This window comes from Protopterus annectens, chromosome 2.part1, assembly GCF_019279795.1.
Source record: "Protopterus annectens isolate FY-2018-M chromosome 2.part1, PAN1.0, whole genome shotgun sequence".
Classification (NCBI taxonomy): domain Eukaryota; kingdom Metazoa; phylum Chordata; order Ceratodontiformes; family Protopteridae; genus Protopterus; species Protopterus annectens.
Window position 1 is genome coordinate 723,567,062 of NC_056729.1, and position 20,958 is coordinate 723,588,019.

Below are 20,958 nucleotides of genomic sequence, written 5' to 3' on the forward strand. Positions count from 1 at the left end.
CTTTTAGCCAGAGAGTCCTGCAGGAAAGGAGAAATAAACTTACTTTAAGGGGTCTCCTTAAACCGGAGGGCTCCCCGGCAAAATCGGCTCCGGGCAAGCCTTCTAGGACTACCAAGGTCCAGGCTTCAGTTTCTAAGCCTCCGGCCTTGGCTCCGACTCCTTCGGAGTCGAGATCGGCTCCAGCTGGAGCCGATCCTCACTTGGCTAAATCCTCGGCACCGATGGCTATCGGTGCCGATACTGTTAATGTCACTTTGGTGTCGGCTCCGACTGGCTCCGACCACCATGTAGCTTAGGCTTCGGTGTCAGTGCCGACCGGCTCCGACACCATTGTTTCCTTGCCCGTATTGGCTCCGGCTGGAGCCGATACATCTGGACCTACACTCGGAGCCGAAAAGTTATCGGCTCCGTCTGGATCCGTGGGGTCTTCAGCTCCGATGGTCCCTTTGAGGAAGAGGTCCAGGTCTCCCTCTTTGGAACCAATACTGTCGGCTCCGGCCTCACCTCTTCTTTCAGAGCGGAGCCATCGGAGCCGATCATCGAGGTCTTCCAGGTTGTCAGACCATGATTTAGAGAGAGTGGTAAGCAGATTGCTAAAATCACAGGCATTAGCCCAAATGCTTCATAGTCCGTCTCAACAGATGACTATTAGTCCACACCCTCTTCAAATTCCTCCTTCGACTCTACCCCAGAGTTTGGAGCTGGAGTCTATAGGAATAGTTACTGCTATGGCTGAAGGCCAGATACCCCCCCTTTTGCACCTTCAGCATCTACTCTTATCTCCTCCTCGAGACCTTCCTTGGAGGGATTCGGTGGCCGGGCTTCCCTGGTCTGCTCCAAGGGGGTGAGTGGCATTGGACCCTTGTCCGAACCCGCTCTTCCCCTTGGAGCTTCGGCCTTGGTGAGCTCGGCTCCGACATCTTCCTCACAGCCTTCCCTTTCGGTGGGCCCGGGAGTCACAGTTTCTTCAGAACGGGTTCTCTCTGATCTCCCTGGGGGGGAGCCTTCGAGGTGATGAGGAGTGTGCTGGCCCCTGGGCTCAGTCAGCAGTCTATTCCTTTAGCTCCTTCCTCTACGGTGCCTGTTGATATCTCTTCCCACTCTCTTGCACCCGGACCGAGAGATCCACCGCCTCAGGTTTCCCCACTGGGAGGAACCCCCTCTTCCGAGGATTCTCCTGATCCGTCAGGAGATCCTCCGTGCAAGAGGACTTGTAAGAGGAAGCACCTAGACTCCCCTGAGTCTATTACTTCGGATACCAACTTAGATGAGTCGGAGGGGTCCCCAAGATCCCCCTCTGAGGATGTCTCCTTTTCAGACATCCTAGAACTCCTGAAACAGAGGGGAAACTGGCCCACCATAAATCCCTCCGATGATGAGTCGGTATACCTAGAGGCGTTTGGTTCTCGACCCTCCACCTCCTGGGTGTCTCCGCCTTTTGACCCCCTCATGCAGGTAATCGCCGAAAGGCTTGGGCTTCTCCTGACTCCGAGAGCCAGTTCCCAGGAGGCCTTCTGAATTTATTACAGCCCCTTCGAACAGCAATTCCTTACAAAGGTGTCCCGGTTGATGCCATGGTGGTGGCGGCCGCCACTAAAAAGGAACTTGCAGATCCTTCCATACCAGTCCATCCTCCTAACAAGGATTCCAGGACCATGGACAGGTATGGTAAGCGGATGTTTTCCTCAGCGACTTTTGTCATGCGTTCGCTGAACTATTTGTGTCACTTCACCAGACTCCAAAGGGACATCCTTAAGGAACTAGGTGAAGTAGTACAGGATCCTACAGCTCAGGGGGCACAAGACAAGATTGCTTCTCAGCTAGGAATCCTTAACTCCATCACCAACTCCTCCATGCGGCTGATTTCGTATGCAGCAGATGGGGCGAGTAGAGCCGCAGGCACAGGAGTGGCTCTGAGACGTCAAGCCTGGATGCGGCTCTGTAATTTTGCTGATCCCTTCAAGGCGTCCTTCACAAACTCTCCCTTTGATGGGTCAACTTTGTTTGGTCCTCAAGTGAAGGATACATGGACCAGGTGTGAGCAGGACGGCAAGACTCTTTCTGCCGTAGGGGTCTGTTTTTCCACCCCTTCTAGACCTTACCCCAAAGGACAGAAGGGTGGAAAGATGTGGTTCTGCAAATCCCAAGGAGGCACGCCGGATACACGTGGTCAGTTTACCCCTAGAGGCAGAGGGGGTAATAATAACAGACGCCGCCCTAGAGGCAGAGGGGGTCCACAAAACCAGGGAAGCAGAGAGTCTCTCTGACAAGCCCTTCCAGCATCCCTGAGGTGTTGCCCGACTGTCCATCCTTGGAGGCAGTCGGGGGAAGATTATCGCTGTACCCACAAGCCTGGCTTTCCCTCTCACAAGACAGATGGGTACAGTCGATCATATCCGAGGGTTACAAAATTCCTTTCGAGGAAAGTCCCTTCAATCACAAAAATTCCCTTCCAGATGTGCCACCCGGTCTAAGGGAAATCGCAAAGTTAGAAGTATCAAAGCTTCTACACAAAAGGGCCATTCAGCCAGTTACAACAGACCATTCAGAGCCCGGAATCTACTCAAGGTTCTTTTTGGTCCCCAAAAAGACGGGAGATTGGAGACCAATATTGGATCTCAGCAGACTCAACAAGTCTGTGAAAAAGACGAGATTTCGAATGGTCACACTTCAATCAATTTTGCCCTTCCTGGGCAAAGACAACTGGATGTGCTCAATAGACCTTCAGGATGCGTACTATCACATAAAAATTCACAGACGCTCCAGAAGGTTTCTCCGCTTTCGGCTGGGGTCCAGTCATTTTCAATTCAGAGCCCTGCCCTTTGGTCTCACTACAGCCCCCAGAGTGTTCACCAAATGTATGGCAGTGGTCACGGCTCACCTGAGACGTCAAGGATTCCTGGTGTTTCGGTATCTCGACGACTGACTCCTTTCAGCCACCACCAGGCATCAACTTCTCCAAGCCAGGGATTACACCCTAAATCTCTGCACTCAGTTAGGAATTTCGATCAACTACGAAAAATCCTCCTTGTTGCCCTGCCAGTCTATTACTTTTATAGGCGCAAATTTAGACACTGTTCGGATGTCAGCAACCCTCACAGACCAAAGGATTTTAGGTATCCAAAGTCACGTGCGGATCATCCTCGCCAGCAAAAAGGTACAAGCCAGACTGGTCCTGAAAGTGTTGGGCCTCATGGCAGCGGCCATTACCCTTCTTCCCTTGGCCCGCTTCTACACGCGTCTTCTTCAATGGATGTTGTTCACCCAGTGGTCTTACCAACAACTTCCCATGCGTCACCAAATCCTGGTGACACAAGCTTGCAAAAACCACCTATCCTGGTGGATTTCTTCCCCCAGATTCATCAGGGCAGACCCTTTGTATCCCCGGCCCCGGTAGCCACAGTCACTACGGACGCCTCCCTGATCGGGTGGGGGGGTCATTATCAGGGCAGGATGGTTCATGGGACGTGGCAACCATTCGAATACCACCTGCACATAAATGTCCTAGAGATGAGAGCAGTGCTTTTAACGTTGCAAGCCCTCAACGACTTTCTTCCCTTGGGAACAATTGCAGTTCACACGGACAACATGTCTGTAGTATGGTATATCAACAAACAGGGCGGAACCAAGTCCTACCCCTTGTGTCGAGAAGCTCTCAGACTTTGGCAATGGGCGATCTCCTCTCATCGGTTTCTGGTAGCAACGCATATCCCTGGGAAAACCAACTTTTTAGCGGACAGATTGAGCAGAGCTATTCTCATGCCTCACGAGTGGTCTCTCAAACAATCTATAGTGGAGGAGATTTTTCTAGAATGGAGCCGCCCATGTTGCAATCTTTTTGCTACTCCCCAAAACAGCAAATGCCCAGACTTCTTCTCTCTCTTCCCACTGCCAGGCCATCCCCCCAGAGACGCTCTCACCCAGGATTGGCCCCAGGGACTTCTTTATGCCTTTCCTCCCTTTCCATTTATTCCACAAGTACTCCAGAAAGCCACCGTTTTGAGAGCCAAAATGATTCTCATTGCCCCCTATTGGCCTCGACAAATTTGCTTTCCTTTCCTCCATCGTCACCTATTGGTGCAGCTGTGGCATCTGGACCCAGTGCCAGACCTTCTGATCCACCAATCGGGTCACCTGCATCGGTCTATTCCTTCTCTCAACCTCACAGCTTGGTTGCTCCACTTCCTTCCTTAGCCAGGCTTCCTATGATCTCTAACCCTGTTAGAGATATCATAGTGGCTTCTCTTAAATCCTGTACTAGAAGGATTTATACCATCAAGTGGAAACGCTTCTCTTGTTGGGCAAAATCAAAGAATATAGATCCCTTTACTGCCCCTGTTCATGCAGTTTTGGATTTTTTAGCGGAAACCTTTCACTCGGGCTCTTCATCTTCCACGGTTAAAGTTCAGTTGGCTGCTATATCGAACTTTCATGTCGGGTTTGCAGATCACAACATTATGTCCCACAGGCTTTGTAGAGCCTTTCTAAAAGGGATTTTTCTCCTTAAACCTCCTGTCAGAAGTCCTCCTCCTCAATGGGACCTAAATCTAGTGCTGACATCCTTAATTCTTCCTCCCTTTGAGCCAGCTGTTTCATGTTCTCTGAAGTTTCTTTCATGGAAAACACTCTTCCTTGTCGCTATTACCTCGACCAGGAGAGTGTCAGAACTTCATGCCCTTTCTGTTCGTCCCCCTTATTTGGTCTTCCACAAGGACAGGGTATCCTTGAGAACTAATCCATCCTTTTTGCCTAAGGTGGCTTCAAAACTAATTTTAACCAATCTATTGATCTCCCTGTATTTTTCCCTAATTACTCTAACAGATCGGAACAAAAATTACATTATCTTGATGTTCACCGCCAACTCAGATATTATTTGGACAGAACAAAACAATTCAGGAAATCCGATCAGCTCTTTCTTTCTTATGCTGAAAATAAGAAAGGCCTTCCTGTTTCCAAAGTGACCTTATCTAGATGGCTTTCTTCCACCATCTCTGAAATCTATCAGCTCAGGGGCAAACAGCTGTGCTCAAAACCAAAAGCACATTCCACCAGAAGTTTAGCCACTTCCACAGCTTTTCAGGCTAGACTCCCTTTAGACACTATTTGTGCAGCAGCCACTTGGGCCACTCCTCATACCTTTGTTTCTCATTACAAATTGGATTTGGCCTCCAGGGATAGAGCCAGTTTTGGTTCTACGGTTCTCAAGAGTCTGTTCCATTGAGCCACCCAGGATAGAGGTGCTAGGGACGTGGTCCCATCAAGCAAGAATGAAGGCGAGATTGACAACTTAACATTGAGAAGTTATGTACCTACCATAACGTTCCAGGTTAGTTGTCTTCTCTTGCCTTCTTTCTTGCGACCCTCCCTCCTACCCCTTGCCTGGACAGACCTTGTTCTCCTTTATCTGGAAGATTGCTTCTTTAGGCACCAGTTAGTTACCTGGTTCCCATTTCAGCCCTTCCTTAGGGTAATTGCTTTCTTTCCTCAGTGGAAAGTTTTTTCTGTGCTAGGTGTGTCTCCCTATAGGTACAAATGAGATCTGGGTACTTACCGCCCTGCATCATGGGATATGGGGCTGCCTCGAGCTGGTAAAAGTGACTCTCGAGTTTAGCAAATGCCGAGTCGGAGCCGAGGATCGGCTCCGAACCCATCAAGCAAGAAAGAAGGCGAGAGAAGACAACTAACATGGAACGTTATGGTAGGTACATAACTTCTCATTACTGATCACTGCTAGTTTGTATAGTCAGAGTGAACGCAGGCATGAATGAAGACACACATGCAAATGTGTTTGAAGTAATGAGTCAGTTAATTAGCTGTTGTCCAGTTACAACTCCTGATATGTTTATGTATGATAAACAACTTGAACCCATCACGCTTCAGTGCCTCATGTGAATACACATGATGTGACATGGTGTCAGATGAGATCCGAAGTTGAAGCAACTCGCAAACCATGAAGCACTCGGTTAGAAGTGGAGGAATATACAGGAGCCAACTCATAAACAAGTTAGTGGTTATTCAAAGGCACTTAAACTCATTTAAATGATTTTTCAGTCACCGAATAAGTGAGGAAGCATTCAAAACATTCAAAATAATTACTGAAATAAAAGAATGTCCGAAATTGCAACATATTGATAAAAGCATTCAAAATAATTATGAAAGTGTTCAAAAGAATTTCCAAAGTGTTAAAATGTACGAAAAGGCTAAAACCACCACATTTTTTCACAGTGTACTACTTTTTCACATTAACTGAAACTTTTTGAAGCATCAAAGTGGCTGGAGTATTTGCAGTGTTAAAGTGAAGCCTTTCGATTGTTGTGTATTTGAGCATAATTACAACCACCTGGCCTATGCTTGTATTTCAACATATTTTGTTGTTATGTCAGAGGGATTTCGTAGACCTGGACCGCTGGTGTTTGATAATAATATTGCTAAAATTGGTGAGTGTTTGAGCAAGAATATGAAATTTTCATACAGGCATTTTCTGATAAAGATGCACATACAAAGGCATTCATGCTTCTTAATTTAGCAGGCTCAGAAGCTATTGAAAGGGAATGTTTGTTTGCGTATGCATCTGCCGTGTATAAAGGGGAGGGGGAGAACCATCATATTGTGGTACAGGCTGAAACTTGGGAAGACGCTGAGTACTTATAATGTAAATTTAGAGAAATGTGTAACCCTCAAATGAATTTTACAATGGAAAGGTACATGTTTTGCACAAGAAATCAAATGCCTGGTGTGAAGGCTGCCAGCCTAGCCAGATAGAATTTTATAGATAATTCTATCACTTGTAAATATGAATGCTGAACTGCAGACTTGTTTTCTTAAATGAAAGAATATGCTGTGAAATGTTTAACTTAAAAAAATGTAACAACATTGCCCTCTGCTGTAAAGTAAGCTAAGACAAGCATTTTCTTGTCTATCCTTTGAAGTTACAATTACTTCAAGCCTGTCCTTTGAAGTTAAAGATTCGGAATCATTCCGTCTGTGCTAGCAGATTCTTTCTATTGTTTAAGCAAGAGTTAGATTGCTAGATTTAAACATGCAAATGTATTTTTATTGCTCTGGTCTATGCCTAGGTGTAAAAGAATGTAGATGCAGTTTCTGTTAGCCTGGGAACACCAGGAAAGTGAAAGAATGATGTAATGTTTATCAGAACTGCAATTTCAATTTAAACAGCAAGAACCAGAGATCATTAAGCATTTTTGTCTAGATCATCCAACTCATCAGCACTGTCTTGCTCTTACGTAAGTTATCTTAGACTTGTGTTTTCATTTAGAAATAGCTAGGAACTGGAAAGATTAGACTGTTTTTCTGTGATGTCAGAACTGTACTGCTGAATTATTCTAAGTATTTCTGTGTGATCTCTGAACTCTTGACTAGCACTGTGTAGTAGAAAGTATTGTCTTCTGTTTTTATTATTTATTATTAAATATTTTAAAACCGTTTAACTGTGACTGGTTTGTGTAGAGATAATTTAAGCTCTTTAGAGTACTTGTATGCCTTTGGTAAAACTGTACAAAGCCACTCTAATAGCTTTAGCCCTGGGTTAAACTACCAATTGGATAATACTATTGCACAGTAATAATTGGACACCCTTTTAAGGGCCTTTGAGTAGCTGATAAATATTAGCTGGGTGCTGTCAAGTGGTACTACTGTATAGTCTGGGTAAAAGGGACACAGCTGGAGAACCTGTGCTAGCCTTCCCCAGGAGTGTCTGTGTGGTTGTATAAACCTATCTCAAAGTGTGTGTCAGCTACTTGGGCAGGGACACGAAGCACTGGTTGGGCAGAGAGGGTGCTGGAGATATTAGCTTGCCCAGCTGGCTGAGATCTGGACCCTATAGCTGTGCCAGTGGGGAGTCTTATTGGGGACCTGGAGAGCAAGGGAGCGAATAGCCCCGGACTGACTGTGATCTCTGTGTGCACTTAAGGAAAATTGCACTTTACTGTGTGTATTTGTTATCTTTTCCTCATATATGAGACGCCCTCTCTGGTGTTAGTGGTGAGAATTGAGGTTCCTCAATTGCTGAGCCAGGGCACGGGCTTCACACCTGTTGAAACTATAGCAGCTTATATTACTGACTTAAGAAATAAAGCAAACATGCAGATTTGGTGATCTGAGAGATGAACTGATAAAAGATAGGGTTTTGTGTGGTGTTAGTAATGATCATAGCTGGCTTTAGGCACCAGCAAACTCTGCGGCCACAGGGGGCCCCTGTTCCTGGGGGCCCCCAACCACAGCAAGTTAGAGTGATGTTTTGTATTATGTATATGAAACCAACAAAAGCTTGTACAGCAAGATGAGTAATAATCCTTATTTATATCTTCTTTAAAATTTAAAGATATCTCTGGTTAGAGTAACAATGTTTTATCAAGCAATAGGCTTCACAGTGCCATTAAATATTTTACCACTGACATACTGCCCTTGGCTTAGTTAAACCCTGATAGTGGACATGCACTCCACTAAAATTAACAACATAGCCAGTTTTAGTTACTTCCAATACCTGTGGCTGCAAGTGGGCCCCTTATTCATCCTTGACTGTGTAGGGTCCCCCAAAACAGCTGCTACTGGATGGGGAGAACGAGGAGAAAAATATGTTAATTTGCTGATTAAAAGCTGCTTAACAATCTGGAGCTGAACAAGTATCTGGTATGACCCTGCTAGGAAAAAGCTGATAGTGAACAGAAGCAAGGTAAGCACTAAAGAGATCAGCAGGCCCCTGTGCCTGATCTCACATCAAACCCTATATTTTAAGAAAAGCTGATGCTTCTGATCTACAGGGATGGTTTTCTCTTTCTGACAGTTTTATAAACACTGGCAGAGCACCAGATACAGATTTCATCTTCTTTGCAGAAGAATTCCGTGCAATACCAGTAATAGCAAAATAAAGGCTCAAAAGTGGAAAAAAATATTACTCTAATTCAGTTAAAAAGTTAATAGTATAACACCTTTTGCATCAACATTCATTTTTGTTTTGGACAATAAGTATAAAACTCTGATGTCTGGATTTATTGGCTGGTATCCTGAATGATTTATAAGCAAATTAAACTTTTTATGAAGGACAAAGCAAAATTATAAGAAAAATCAGGGAAGATCTGTGAAATCAGGGATAGTGACATGTTTGCATTACTAACAAAGCAGTTTCTTAGACGCTGCTTCGGCACAATGAAGGCTGTCCTATTTACCCATAAAATCGACCAGTCTTGTACCACTCCAAACACAAAGGCAAATTTAGAAAAACCGAATAAAATTTATTGTGAAGCGTTGAAGAAACTGCTTTGTTGGTGGAGTTTTCCTTTGTGATTTTTTGGTTACTAGTTGTCAGCAATTGCCGTTCCGGTGATGAGGAGTCTTACCCGAGCCAATGGATAGTAGCACCATGCTCAATGAACTTTTGAGGGTTATACAAACCCATTCACAAATTGATGTCATTTCTAGTGGTTCCGCTCACAATATTCCCTGTGCACAGAGTAGCCCAAGAGGGAATGTGGCAACACTAGCAACGTCAGAGGCCTGCGACGCATTAGCGGAAGGACAAGAGACTGGGTCGGACAATGCTCATCGGAGAGCTAATGGTGGACATGGACATATCAACTCCAATATTAATAAGGACAGAGTGGGACAGCATGTGATAGATTCTTACAAGGACATTGATTTCAATTCATGGTTGAACAAATCTTTTCAACCTAATATAAAAGAAAAGCAGAAAGAAAATGTGAATGGTTTAACATATAAGGACACATGTAAGATTTTCAAAACTTTGCTACTAAAATATAAATCTCTCGTGGTAGAAAATTGGTATTTTGATAAATGTGTGAAAGACAAGATAGTACCCAAAAGGTTAAGACTGAATAAATTTCCAAATAATATAAATGGAGATAAAAAGTTTTTTCAAAGTATTTGTGACATTTTAAATGATTGTGGGCTAGCTATGTTAAAGTTAATGACCAAGCGGAATGTTAAATTATGGAGCAAACTAAAAAAGAAATTGACAAATTATATAACGAAATCAACACAGACTTGTTGTTTTCAGTAGATGAGTACAAGCATATTTATTTTAGGGTTTTACATTATGCTGATTATGCTACTAATACTAACATCAACAGGAAACTAAGGAAGTTGGAAAGAGATTTATATGAGTACGAAAAGGGTTTTGCTTATCAGGGTGAAAACAGAGGTAAAAGCTATGGGCAGGATAGGGCCTACTACACCCGTAAACAAGATAGATACAGTAGGAACAAAAGACGTGGGGAGGAAGAATGGAATGGTTATTGGAAGCAAGGACCACAGGATTATGGCCAACATAGGTATGAACATGTTTTTCATACTGATGGAGATGTAAATAATGTTAGAGCACATGTCCCTTTAGAGATGGAGGAGCCGAGGAGGTCAGAGAGGCTGAGGAATCGGACTCAGCAATCCTCCTATGCACAGGTTACAATGAATAACAATGTACAACAAATGGGGAGAACATACAGATAGGAGATTCAAGAATCAAATTGTACCAGGACATTATAGAAGATGATAAAGAAGAATTTACACTAGAAGAACAGGGACAACAGGTCAGTATACTCAATACTTTTAATAATTTTAACATTTTTAACTACACTGATATACCTATCAATGAGAATTTTTTTTAGCCTATTTATAAAAGGTTTTACCTTTGTTCCTATTAACAAGCCTAATATAGAAAATATAATATTGGACATCAGAATGTTTACACGTAAATTGAATTTTAAACACATGTACAAGGATAGAGTAGCCCAGGACAAGGTTGATTCTTTAACTAGGTACAGTACTTACAACCCCCCCCCCCCAACATGAGATTTTGAATTTTGAGAAATGTGTAATCAATAAGGTTAGGAATGAATATAAGAAAGGAAGTAAGATGAGTAAAAACCTGACAAAGGTAGAGAAGCAACTACTGAATGATTTGAGTAGTAATGACAAGATTCGAGTAATGAAACCTGACAAAGGGGGAGGGGTGGTACTAATGGATAGATGGGATTACATTAAGAAGATGAAAGATATTTTAGACAACGAGGAACATTATGGTTTGGTCACTAGGAACGAAATTAATATTTCATACAGAAAAATAGACTTAATATTAGAAGACAATCTCCTCACAGGAATGAAAGATATAGAATTGTACAACTTTTTAAAAGTGCCAAAACCGGTGATTCCTGTTATTTTTGGTATACCCAAAACGCACAAGTCCTTATGTAATCCACCTTTGAGACCTATAGTGTCATCTCAAGGATCTAAAACTCAACTTTTGGCAATTTATGTTGACACTGAGGTTAAGAAATTTTATAACAAATATGATCATATTTTAGTGGATTCATGGGACTTTTTGCAAAAAATAGGGAAAAGCACTTATACGGATGAAATTATATTTATTACTATAGATGTGAAGGACTTGTTTTCTGTTATACCTCAAATTGTAGGCTTAGAATGGTTTGAGAAAATGTTACAGGAAATTCATCTTTTAACAACTGAGGATTTTATATTAGTTCTGGAAAGTATGGAATTAGTATTAAAAAATAATTATATGTATTTTGAAGGTGACTATTACCATCAAAAAGATGGGATTGCCATGGGCTCTGCATGTGCCCCAATATATGCTAATATTATAATGTTGTTCTGGGAAAATAAATATGTTTTAAATTCTATATATAGCCATCACATTGCTAAATACCTCAGTTTTTTGGATGATATTTTTGTCCTATGGACCGAACCCTATGACAAGGTGGAGGAATTTATCTTTTATATCAACAATACTACCTCATTTTTACAATTTACTCACCAAATATGGAGAAATGAAATTCATTATTTGGATATAAAATTAAGTAAAGACTATTGTAATAAGTGTTATAGGTCAAATATATTTAGGAAAACACATTATTCTAATGCATATTTACATTTTGATAGTGACCACCCCTATCAACTTAAAAAGAATATCGTAAAGGGACAGATGATTAGGATGGCCAGAATGATTTCTGATGAGGTGGAATTTTTGGATGAAATCAACAATGTAGAAAAAATGTTCTGTAAAAGAGGATATCCTGTAGAATTTATCAGTCCCATTAAGGAATATGTAGTTTCAGGGAGGAGTAATAAATACACTCCCCTGTTGAAAAAAGGTGGTACGGTAGATCCTATTTATAATATTAATAATGAGAGAAACATGGGAAACAGTTTGAATGCACAGGAGGTAATTGGTGTAGATTCTACACCTTATCTGACATTTACTTATTACAAAGGTATAGCATGGTTGAAGAAATGTATAAATGACACATGGGAAATGTTTAGGAACATGGCAGCTAAAACAGATGTTTTCCAATGTAGAATAAGATATAGTTTTAGAAGAAATAGAAATATTAAAAACATTATTGAAAGGGACAGAACTTATTATAGTGGAGTTAAGAAGAGACATGGGACTTTTGGTTGTGGTAGATGTGCGCAATGCTCTTATATTGCCGGATTGAAGGAAATAAGAATACCGAGTTTACAAACAACACTCAGAGCTAAGAAATATTACAGCTGTTATTCAAAAGGGGTGGTATATTTAGTATTCTGTAAGGCTTGTTGATGTTATTACATAGGGAAGACTGAACGCCACCTTAGATCAAGAATATATGGGCATATTAGGGATATTAATAAGCACAATGAGAATAATGCATTATTTAGATATGCACTCATATGTAAACAAGCTGATTTCAAGTTCTGGGTGTTAGAAGAAATTGCATTTCCAGAAAGAGGTGAAGATTGGGAGACGCGTTTAGAATATAGAGTAATGATCTGGCAATTAAGGCTAGATGTATGTAGTGGTAAGGGACTTAATGACCATATTTCCATAGTCCAGCTTTAAAAATATTAGCAATGGATCCAAAGAGGCATAAAATCAATAACAAAGAATAGTGAGATGTTAATTACAATCATATTTAAATATACATTACCTAAATATTTTAAGAGTTTTTAAGGTAACATTTTCTATACATTTTCACATACATATTGTTTACATATACATTACATTGTATATATACAGATATTATTAATTATGTTATTTATTAACTATGTTATTTATTTTATTCATATAAATATTTTTATGCATATATATATATATATATATATATATATATATATATATACATATTTATAAACTAAGTTATTTCTACATATTTATCTTATACATTTTACATTTCAACATTTTATAGTTTATATGGGTCCTTGAATTTCAAAGTATTTTTTCTAGATTATATTTATTATATACATAACCATCAGTTTTAAGATATATAGGTCCTGGTTTAGGTTTTAGATATTATGTTTTCTCCTAATAGGGAGACAATGTTCATTTGACTCATTGTGTTTTTGGAACATGCATTTCATGTAACTTTCACGGTTTCAGTATTTTTATTATAAGCTAGCCCTTTAATGATGTAAATTTAATTCAAATAATTATACAATTAATGATGCAATTTTGTTTCACCAATGACTGACAATTATTGATTATAAAAATAAGGTATTTTGAAAGGCAACTAGATTCTGAAGAAGTCTCCGCATGGAGATGAAAGCGCTCAATCAGTTACCTTTTTAATATTGTTCATTTTTTATTTTGTATTTTGTGTTCATGTGAGTCTTCACAATAAATTTTATTAGTTTTTTCTAAATTTGCCTTTGTGTTTGGAGTGGTACAAGACTGGTCGATTTTATGGGTAAATAGGACAGCCTTTATTGTGCCGGAGCAGCGTTGAAGAAACTGCTTTGTTGGTGGAGTTTTCCTTTGTGATTTTATGTTTGCATTCCTCCTGACTGAGATAAATAAAAGTGATTTACCCCTGCTGTTTTATGACTGTTAAACAGCAGTCGCTAATCTGGAGCAGCACTATCAGTGTTGCACAATGTATTGCTATTTGCTGAAATAAGTACAAAACTAGTATTGCTATGGCTTATGCGTGTGTGTGTGTGTGTGTGTGTGTGTGTGTGTGTGTGTGTGTGTGTGTGTGTGTGTGTGTAAAAATCACTGATTTTTTTTTTATCTGTGCACGCACCCACTAATGCCAGGATGCATATATATTATTCTTCTGGGTACCAGTTAAAAATGTAGCTAACAAATAATTATATTTCAAAAGTAATGCATAAAATATATCACAGACCGTTCAGACACTTAGATCTTTAAAGATGCTGGAGTCCCCAGATTGTATAACTGGATACAGGGGGCTCCCTTTAACATCCTTGACTTTGTGGGAGCCCCACAAAAGCTGTTGCTGGTTGGAAAAAAAATATTTATTTTCTTTATGCTTTTTAACCTGAACAGGGCTGTGATATAACCCTGTTAGGATAAAACGGATAATAGTGTCTGCTGTCAACTGCACCCACTCGGATGTGTGTGTACAGAAAGCTTATCTAGGTATTGTGAGGGGATTGTGTGGTTATATCTTTAAGTTTTATCACAGTCAAACCTTAGATGTCTGCACATATGGTTATTATAGCTTATGTCTGGACTGAAGACAGTGTCATCATTGTTTCTTTTGGTTTACTATCATTTTACTGAATCACTCTGCTCCGAATCCAACTTGAGTGAAGTCTGGAAACTGAAAGATGGAAATGCTGTACAATGATATTTCTGACAAGACAAATCTCACCCCCTTCTCGACCCAAGTCAATGCTTGTTCCTAGGTCCAAAGTGGTAGGAAATTTCAAATTTGGTATGTTTTTTCAGGTATACCAGAATTCAGTATTACAACTTTTCGTGGAAGTGAGTCGATGATGCAATGACTCAACCTGGTGTGATTCAGTAAAATGATAGTAAACCGCTTCTTTTACTTTTCTCACAGACCTCAGATGTGCATAAAGAAAGTTACTATAATTTGTGCAGGGGCAGTGTACTGTCTAGGAGCAACAAACTAGAATACATTACGTACTTTTTTTTTTTTAAAGTAGAATACATTACTGCAATCATTATTTTTTCACTTCCTTCACAATCACATTTCAGGCATGTATACAGCTGTCTGCTTATGGTAGTTTGGTTTGAGAATTGAGGAGGCATGCTACATGACTGTGGCGATTTGAACCTCTGCTTTCATCCCAGTCTAACACCAGAGGCATGCATAGGCAGTCTTTTGTGGCGGGGGAGGTTAGGGAGGCAGTTCCCAGACAGGACTTGTGCGTCCAGACATCTGGCTTGTTAGGTTATTGTGAGCTGCTATTTTGTCATCTTTTGAACATTAAGTCTTCGTACAACTTATATCCTCCTAGAAAGAAAACAAATAAGACTGAATTTTTCTTCTTACTCATGTTTTTTTTTTTTTGTTGTTGTTTTGTTTTTGCTTTGTTTTGTTTTTTGACACCATTGGATTAAAAGGCTGGGAAATGCTCTAAAATACATCCCATAACATCTATATCCCAATGGCTTCTTGGGCTCTGGTTTATTTCTTTTATTTCATAAAAGCTTATTACTGTGCTTACTTAGTTAGGAAGGGTGTGTTGAAAGGTTGCAAGGAAAACTAAAGCTGAAAAACAGCACAATTTATTTCCTTAATAATAATTTCTGCTCAAGCCATCATTGTATGAAAAGGTTGTGTAAAAGGAAAAAAATGCACTTCAGAGCATATAGGAAGTTATGACTTCTTGCAAAAGCTGAACAGTGATGTAAAATGGTAGAAAAGGAAATAAAAAGTAATGTGCATGGCATACCTCTCAACTGTCCAGATTTTTGCCTCACATTTTTGGTTTGTTTCTCATAAAATTTATGTTTTCTGGCAAATCTTTGGCAAATAATTGAGGACTGAAGTCAGAAAATAATGAAAGATGTTTGAGGTTCAGACTCCATACCCTTCAGAAAATTCATTCTAATGCAAAACCTGTTGTTTTATCAGATTTCTAAGTTTTAAGAGCAATATTTAAAAATTGTCCCTATTTTTGGGCCTTTGTTCCCCCTCATTATTTATGGCTTTGTCCAGATTTCTTGCTGTAAGAGGTTGAGAGGTATGGTGCATGGTATAGGAAGACCAAGATGGGGGAAAACAGAAGAGGACTGGAGGATGTGTGTGTGTGTGTGTGTGTGTGTGTGTGTGTGTGTGTGTGTGTGTGTGTGTGTGTGTGTGTGTGTGTGTGTGTGTGTGTGTTGGGTGGGTAGTTGAAACAGTACACCTAGAGTGCCATTTTACTTAAGTCTGGACCTGCACATATAGTTGCTGCACTGTATCATTGTAGCAACTAAATGCCAGTAACTGTAAATGCCTTTTTGTGAGATGATCCAACATAGTGTGGTACATATGCCTGTTGTGATGTAAGAGTAGTGTAGCTAGAAGTCAGTATGTGCTTACTACTCCCAAAAGTTTGCAGAATGAACTGAAAGTTTGCTTAGGAGGGGTGGCAGTGACAGGGTGATAAGTAGAATAGAAGTGCCTAGGGTCCCCCCAACATGACATCTGCTGGGGGGCCCCAAAATCCTAACACCGGCACTGATAATAATGCAGTGAGAAAGATTTTGGTTTGAGACAGGTATTTAACATTGAGCAAAGCCATTGAGATTTGCCAAATGTATGAGTTTACAGAAAAGCATATGAATATGCTAGCGAATGAGAAAAACGTGCATGCAGTGTCTGTCAGTGCGAATGTTGATAGTGTGCAACATGAAGTTGGGAGGAAAAAGATATATAAATCAAAGGGTGTGGCAGCAAACCTCATTGTTAACTGTCGTAATCATTGAGGCACTTATGAACTTAAACAAGAAAAGTGCTTAAATTTTGGTCAGCAATGTCACAAATGTAAAAAGTAGAATAATTTCAAAAGGCTTTGCTAGTCTAAAGTGGCACATACTTTTATTAAAACAGAACATTCGAAGAAGCAAGAAGATCAAATAGAGAGTTGTGAGCAAACTTTCTATGTTGATGGTGTTTCTGTGATTGATGAAACAGTTAACACAGTAGATTATCAATTAGCAGCAAAGAGTGAAATATTTTGTACTGTTCAGATTAATGGGAAACCTATAGAGCTTAAAGTAGACACTGGATCCAAGTGCAATGTTATATGTTTGCAAAAGAGCTGATAAGAAATTTGAATCAGCAAAGTGTGCAAAACTATTTGCTTATGGTGAAGAAGAGATTCAGACTGATGGCGCAGTTGTTCTCACATGCCATTCTGCTGGGAACAGCTATGACTTGCAGTTTTATGTAGTCAAGAGAGAAGTGCAGTCATTGTTAAGCATCAAAGACAGTTTGAGAATGGGACTGATTTCATTTAATAATGAAGTCCACTGTATAAGTCTGAACAACAGCAATAGCTTTACACAGAATATTTTAGTGAATATGCTGATATTTTCAAAGACGAGCTTGGCAAATGTCCATTCACATATTCCATGAAGTTAAACCATTAAATAAGCCCAGTTGTCTGACCAGCAATGAAGGTTCTGGTGGCAATGCAGAGCAAAGTAAAAGCAGAGCATCCTTACTCCAGTAAAGGAACCGACTGAATGGGTATCTACTATGGTCGTAGCTCATAAGAAAAGCTCAGATGATATTCAAATATATATTGATCTGAGAGATTAAACAAAGTGGTTAAACGTCCAAATCATCTGACGCATACAGTAGAAAAAGTAGCCACTCTTATGCCAAATGTCACTGTTTTTTCTGTCTTAGATGCAAAAAGTTAATTTTGGCAAATTTCGTTGGATCACAAGTCGTCATTGTTAACCACTTTTAGCACACCATTTAGTAGATACAGATTTTTGAGAATACCAATTGAGATAAATTCTGCCAATGAAGTATTTCAATGTGCGATGGAACAAATTTTTTTCTGGTTATCCATGTGTTATTATAGTAGACGACATTATTGTAGGGCACACCAGCGAAGTCCAACATGATGCTAACCTTAAGAAAGTTCTAAACCATGCTTGTGAAGTAAATCAAACTGAATCATCAGAAATGTAAATTCAGACTGAAAGAAGTTACTTATATGGGTCATTTGTTTACCAGTTCTGGCTTACAGCCAGATCCGTCTGGGGGAGCAGCAGTTCTTGAGATGCCAGTTCTAGAAAATGTCACAGCTCTACAACATTTTCTTGGTATGGTCAACTATTTAGGAAAGTTCATCCCAGACCTAAGTGAACTTTCAGCACCATTATGTGAGTTGACATGCAAAAATGTAGACTGGTCCTGGTTGGAACAACACCAGAAAGCATTTGATGTTCTGAAACAGAAAATTGCCAGTCTTCAGCCAGGCATACCAATAGCCTATGCATCCAGAACTTTAACCTGAAATGAAATGCATTGCACACAAATTGTAAAAGAGCTTTTGGCAGTAGTGTTTGCATGTTCAAAGTTCAGTGATTATGCTTATGGCAAACCTGTTCAAATAGATACCGATCACCAACCTCTAGTGACAATTTTGATAAAGACAATACATACAGCCCTAGCACTCTTGAACATATGATGTTAAAATTGCAAAAGTACAATTTCAATATTGTCTGTACAAAAGGCAAATGTCCTTACCTTTCAGATGCTTTGTCAAGAGCACCCAGATAAACAACAGAGCAGCATGATAATGAAAAAGTAGACGTTGAAGTTATGAAAGTCAGAAATGTTTCCTTATCACATAGGTTCATATGTTCATAGGTGTGTACTAGGCTAATGGCCCTGGAGCCTTTACAAGACTAGCCCATAGGATTACCCTGACATTGTGCCACCCGACCTTAGTTCCCAGTACCTCTGTCAAGTAGAGCCACTGGAGTGATCCCCGGGGTGAATTTTCTATTTCCCATCCACTCATCAAGATTTCTCTTGAAGAAGGCCAGTGAGGTGCTCCGCTTGACATGTATGGGAAGTCTATTCCATAGCATGGGCAGTCTCTGGGGTACGAACCTGTCCCTCCAGCTTGTTCTGTTAATTGTGGTAATGAGGTTGAGGTCTCTGGAGCATGTAGTGTGGAGGGATTGGGATTTCTTTAGATGTAACATTCCTAACAGACCTGGGTCAGACATGGCTTTGTAAGTCAAGCAGAGATTGCCTCTAAGTAGGTGATATGAGACAGAGAATAGTTGGAGTTTTTTGAGTCTGTCCATATAGGACATGTGTTTGATGAACTTAAAAATCATACAGCTTCAGTCCCAATTTTCCAGAAGCTGAAACATGTTATCAGTCAAGGATTTACCACTTGACATACAAAAGTATTTTCCTTACAGAGATGAGCTCATCATGATGGAAGATGGAATCATTATGAAAGGTCCTAGAGTGGTAATTCCTACAGCATTACAACAGGACTATATCAAAATGTTTGCATCGTTGTTACCCGGGTACTGATTCAACCAAAAGAAGGGCAAGAGGCATAGTATTTTGGCCTTCTATGTTAAAACACATAGAGAAGAAAACTCTAGCATGTTTCATTTGCAACAGTACTAAATCGCACCAACAAAAAAATAACCACTTCAGCGAACCCAGTTTCCTGAACTACCATGGTCGATGGTTGCTACTGATATTTTGAATGGAATGGTCAACATTACTTAGTGTTAGTAGACTCTTATTTGAATGGTTTGAAATTGATCTTCTTCCTAACTTAACATTCAGCACTGTCAATATGAAATTGAAGAGATATTTTTCTGTTCATGGTAGTCTGCACAAAGTTGTATCTGACAATGGTGCACAGTTTACAAGTCAGCAGTTCAAGAATTTTGTTGAGTCTTGGGACTGGACTTTGTTCATGCTACTAGCAGTCCTGAGTATCCGCAGTCCAATGGTTTAGCTGACCGTGCAGTTCAAAGTGCAAAGTACTTGTTGGATACATCCAGGAGAGATAGTACCAATGTTTTTCTTAACTTACTTAATCCTAAAAACATTCCTCAAGATAATTTGCTTGGTTCACCTGCTCAGAGATTGATGTCCAGGCAGACTAGAACAACTCTTTCAATCAGTAAACAATTATTGATATCAAATGCAAAGAACAACAGAATGGTCAAGACTCAACAAGACTCAACTTTTGAAAAAATACCAGTCACAAAAGTTGTACTATGATAAATCCAGCAAACCTCTTAGACCATTAAGACAAGGTGAGATCATGAGAATGCAAACATCTAAAGGATATGACTGAGTGGTGAGTGCAAATTGTCAAAAATATTTGTGAAGAACCAAGATCTTACATCGTATAATCTGAAGGAGTGCATTTCAAAAAGAATCAAAGACACATATTACCAGTCTACGACCCTGTCATGCAGCAGATTGCCTGTGCTAGAGACTCTGTTTCTCAGAGTGACTCTACACTTGTTCAGATTCCAGAAGACAGTGTTTCTTCTTCAAGTAGTCCTGATGTAATCCCCATGTTCCAATTGTAAAAGAATCTGCAGAGACTGCCCCTGTTGCTAAATACAGTCAAAGCTTTTATGTGACCAGATCAGGTAGAATTTCCAGAGCCATTCCGAGATACACAGTGACTTGGACTTGAATTCATTTGTTGTTAAATGCTGATCTGTTATCTAGCTGGTAAAATATCGTGTTCTCCTATTGCATGTTGAACAAATCAAAGATGGAGGATGTAGATCATTGTGTGTATTGTACCTAGTCAACCGCTGTAGCTGGATAGCATGTGCCTATAAGTTACTGAGCACGTGCAAGATCAGTGCCAGTTTGTATAGTCAGTTAGAGTGAATGCAGGCATGAATGGAGACACACATGCGGGTGTGCTTGAAGTAATGAGTCATTCAGCTTGCTTAAATATATGTTCCAGTTACAGCTCCTGATGTGTTTATGTACAATAAACAACTTGAACCAGTCACAGTACCTCAAGTGTCTTATTTGAATGCAAGAGACATGTGACATTTTCCTCATGGAATTTTTGGTTTTCTACCCAATTATTGAGATTCAAAGTCAGTAAATACTAAGTAATGTCAGACATTTGAGTTTCAAATTTCATATCTTTCAGAATATATATAGCAATAATTCAAAATGTGTTATTCTATGAACTGTT

At 40.0% G+C, this 20,958-nt stretch overlaps 1 protein-coding gene across 1 annotated transcript in view; it reads left to right on the forward strand.

The window, feature by feature from the left end:
- LOC122794907 (E3 ubiquitin-protein ligase TRIM62-like) overlaps positions 1-20,958 on the forward strand; it is a 367,006-nt gene that overhangs the window by 50,898 nt on the left and 295,150 nt on the right. The gene's annotated exons all lie outside the window — the stretch shown is intronic.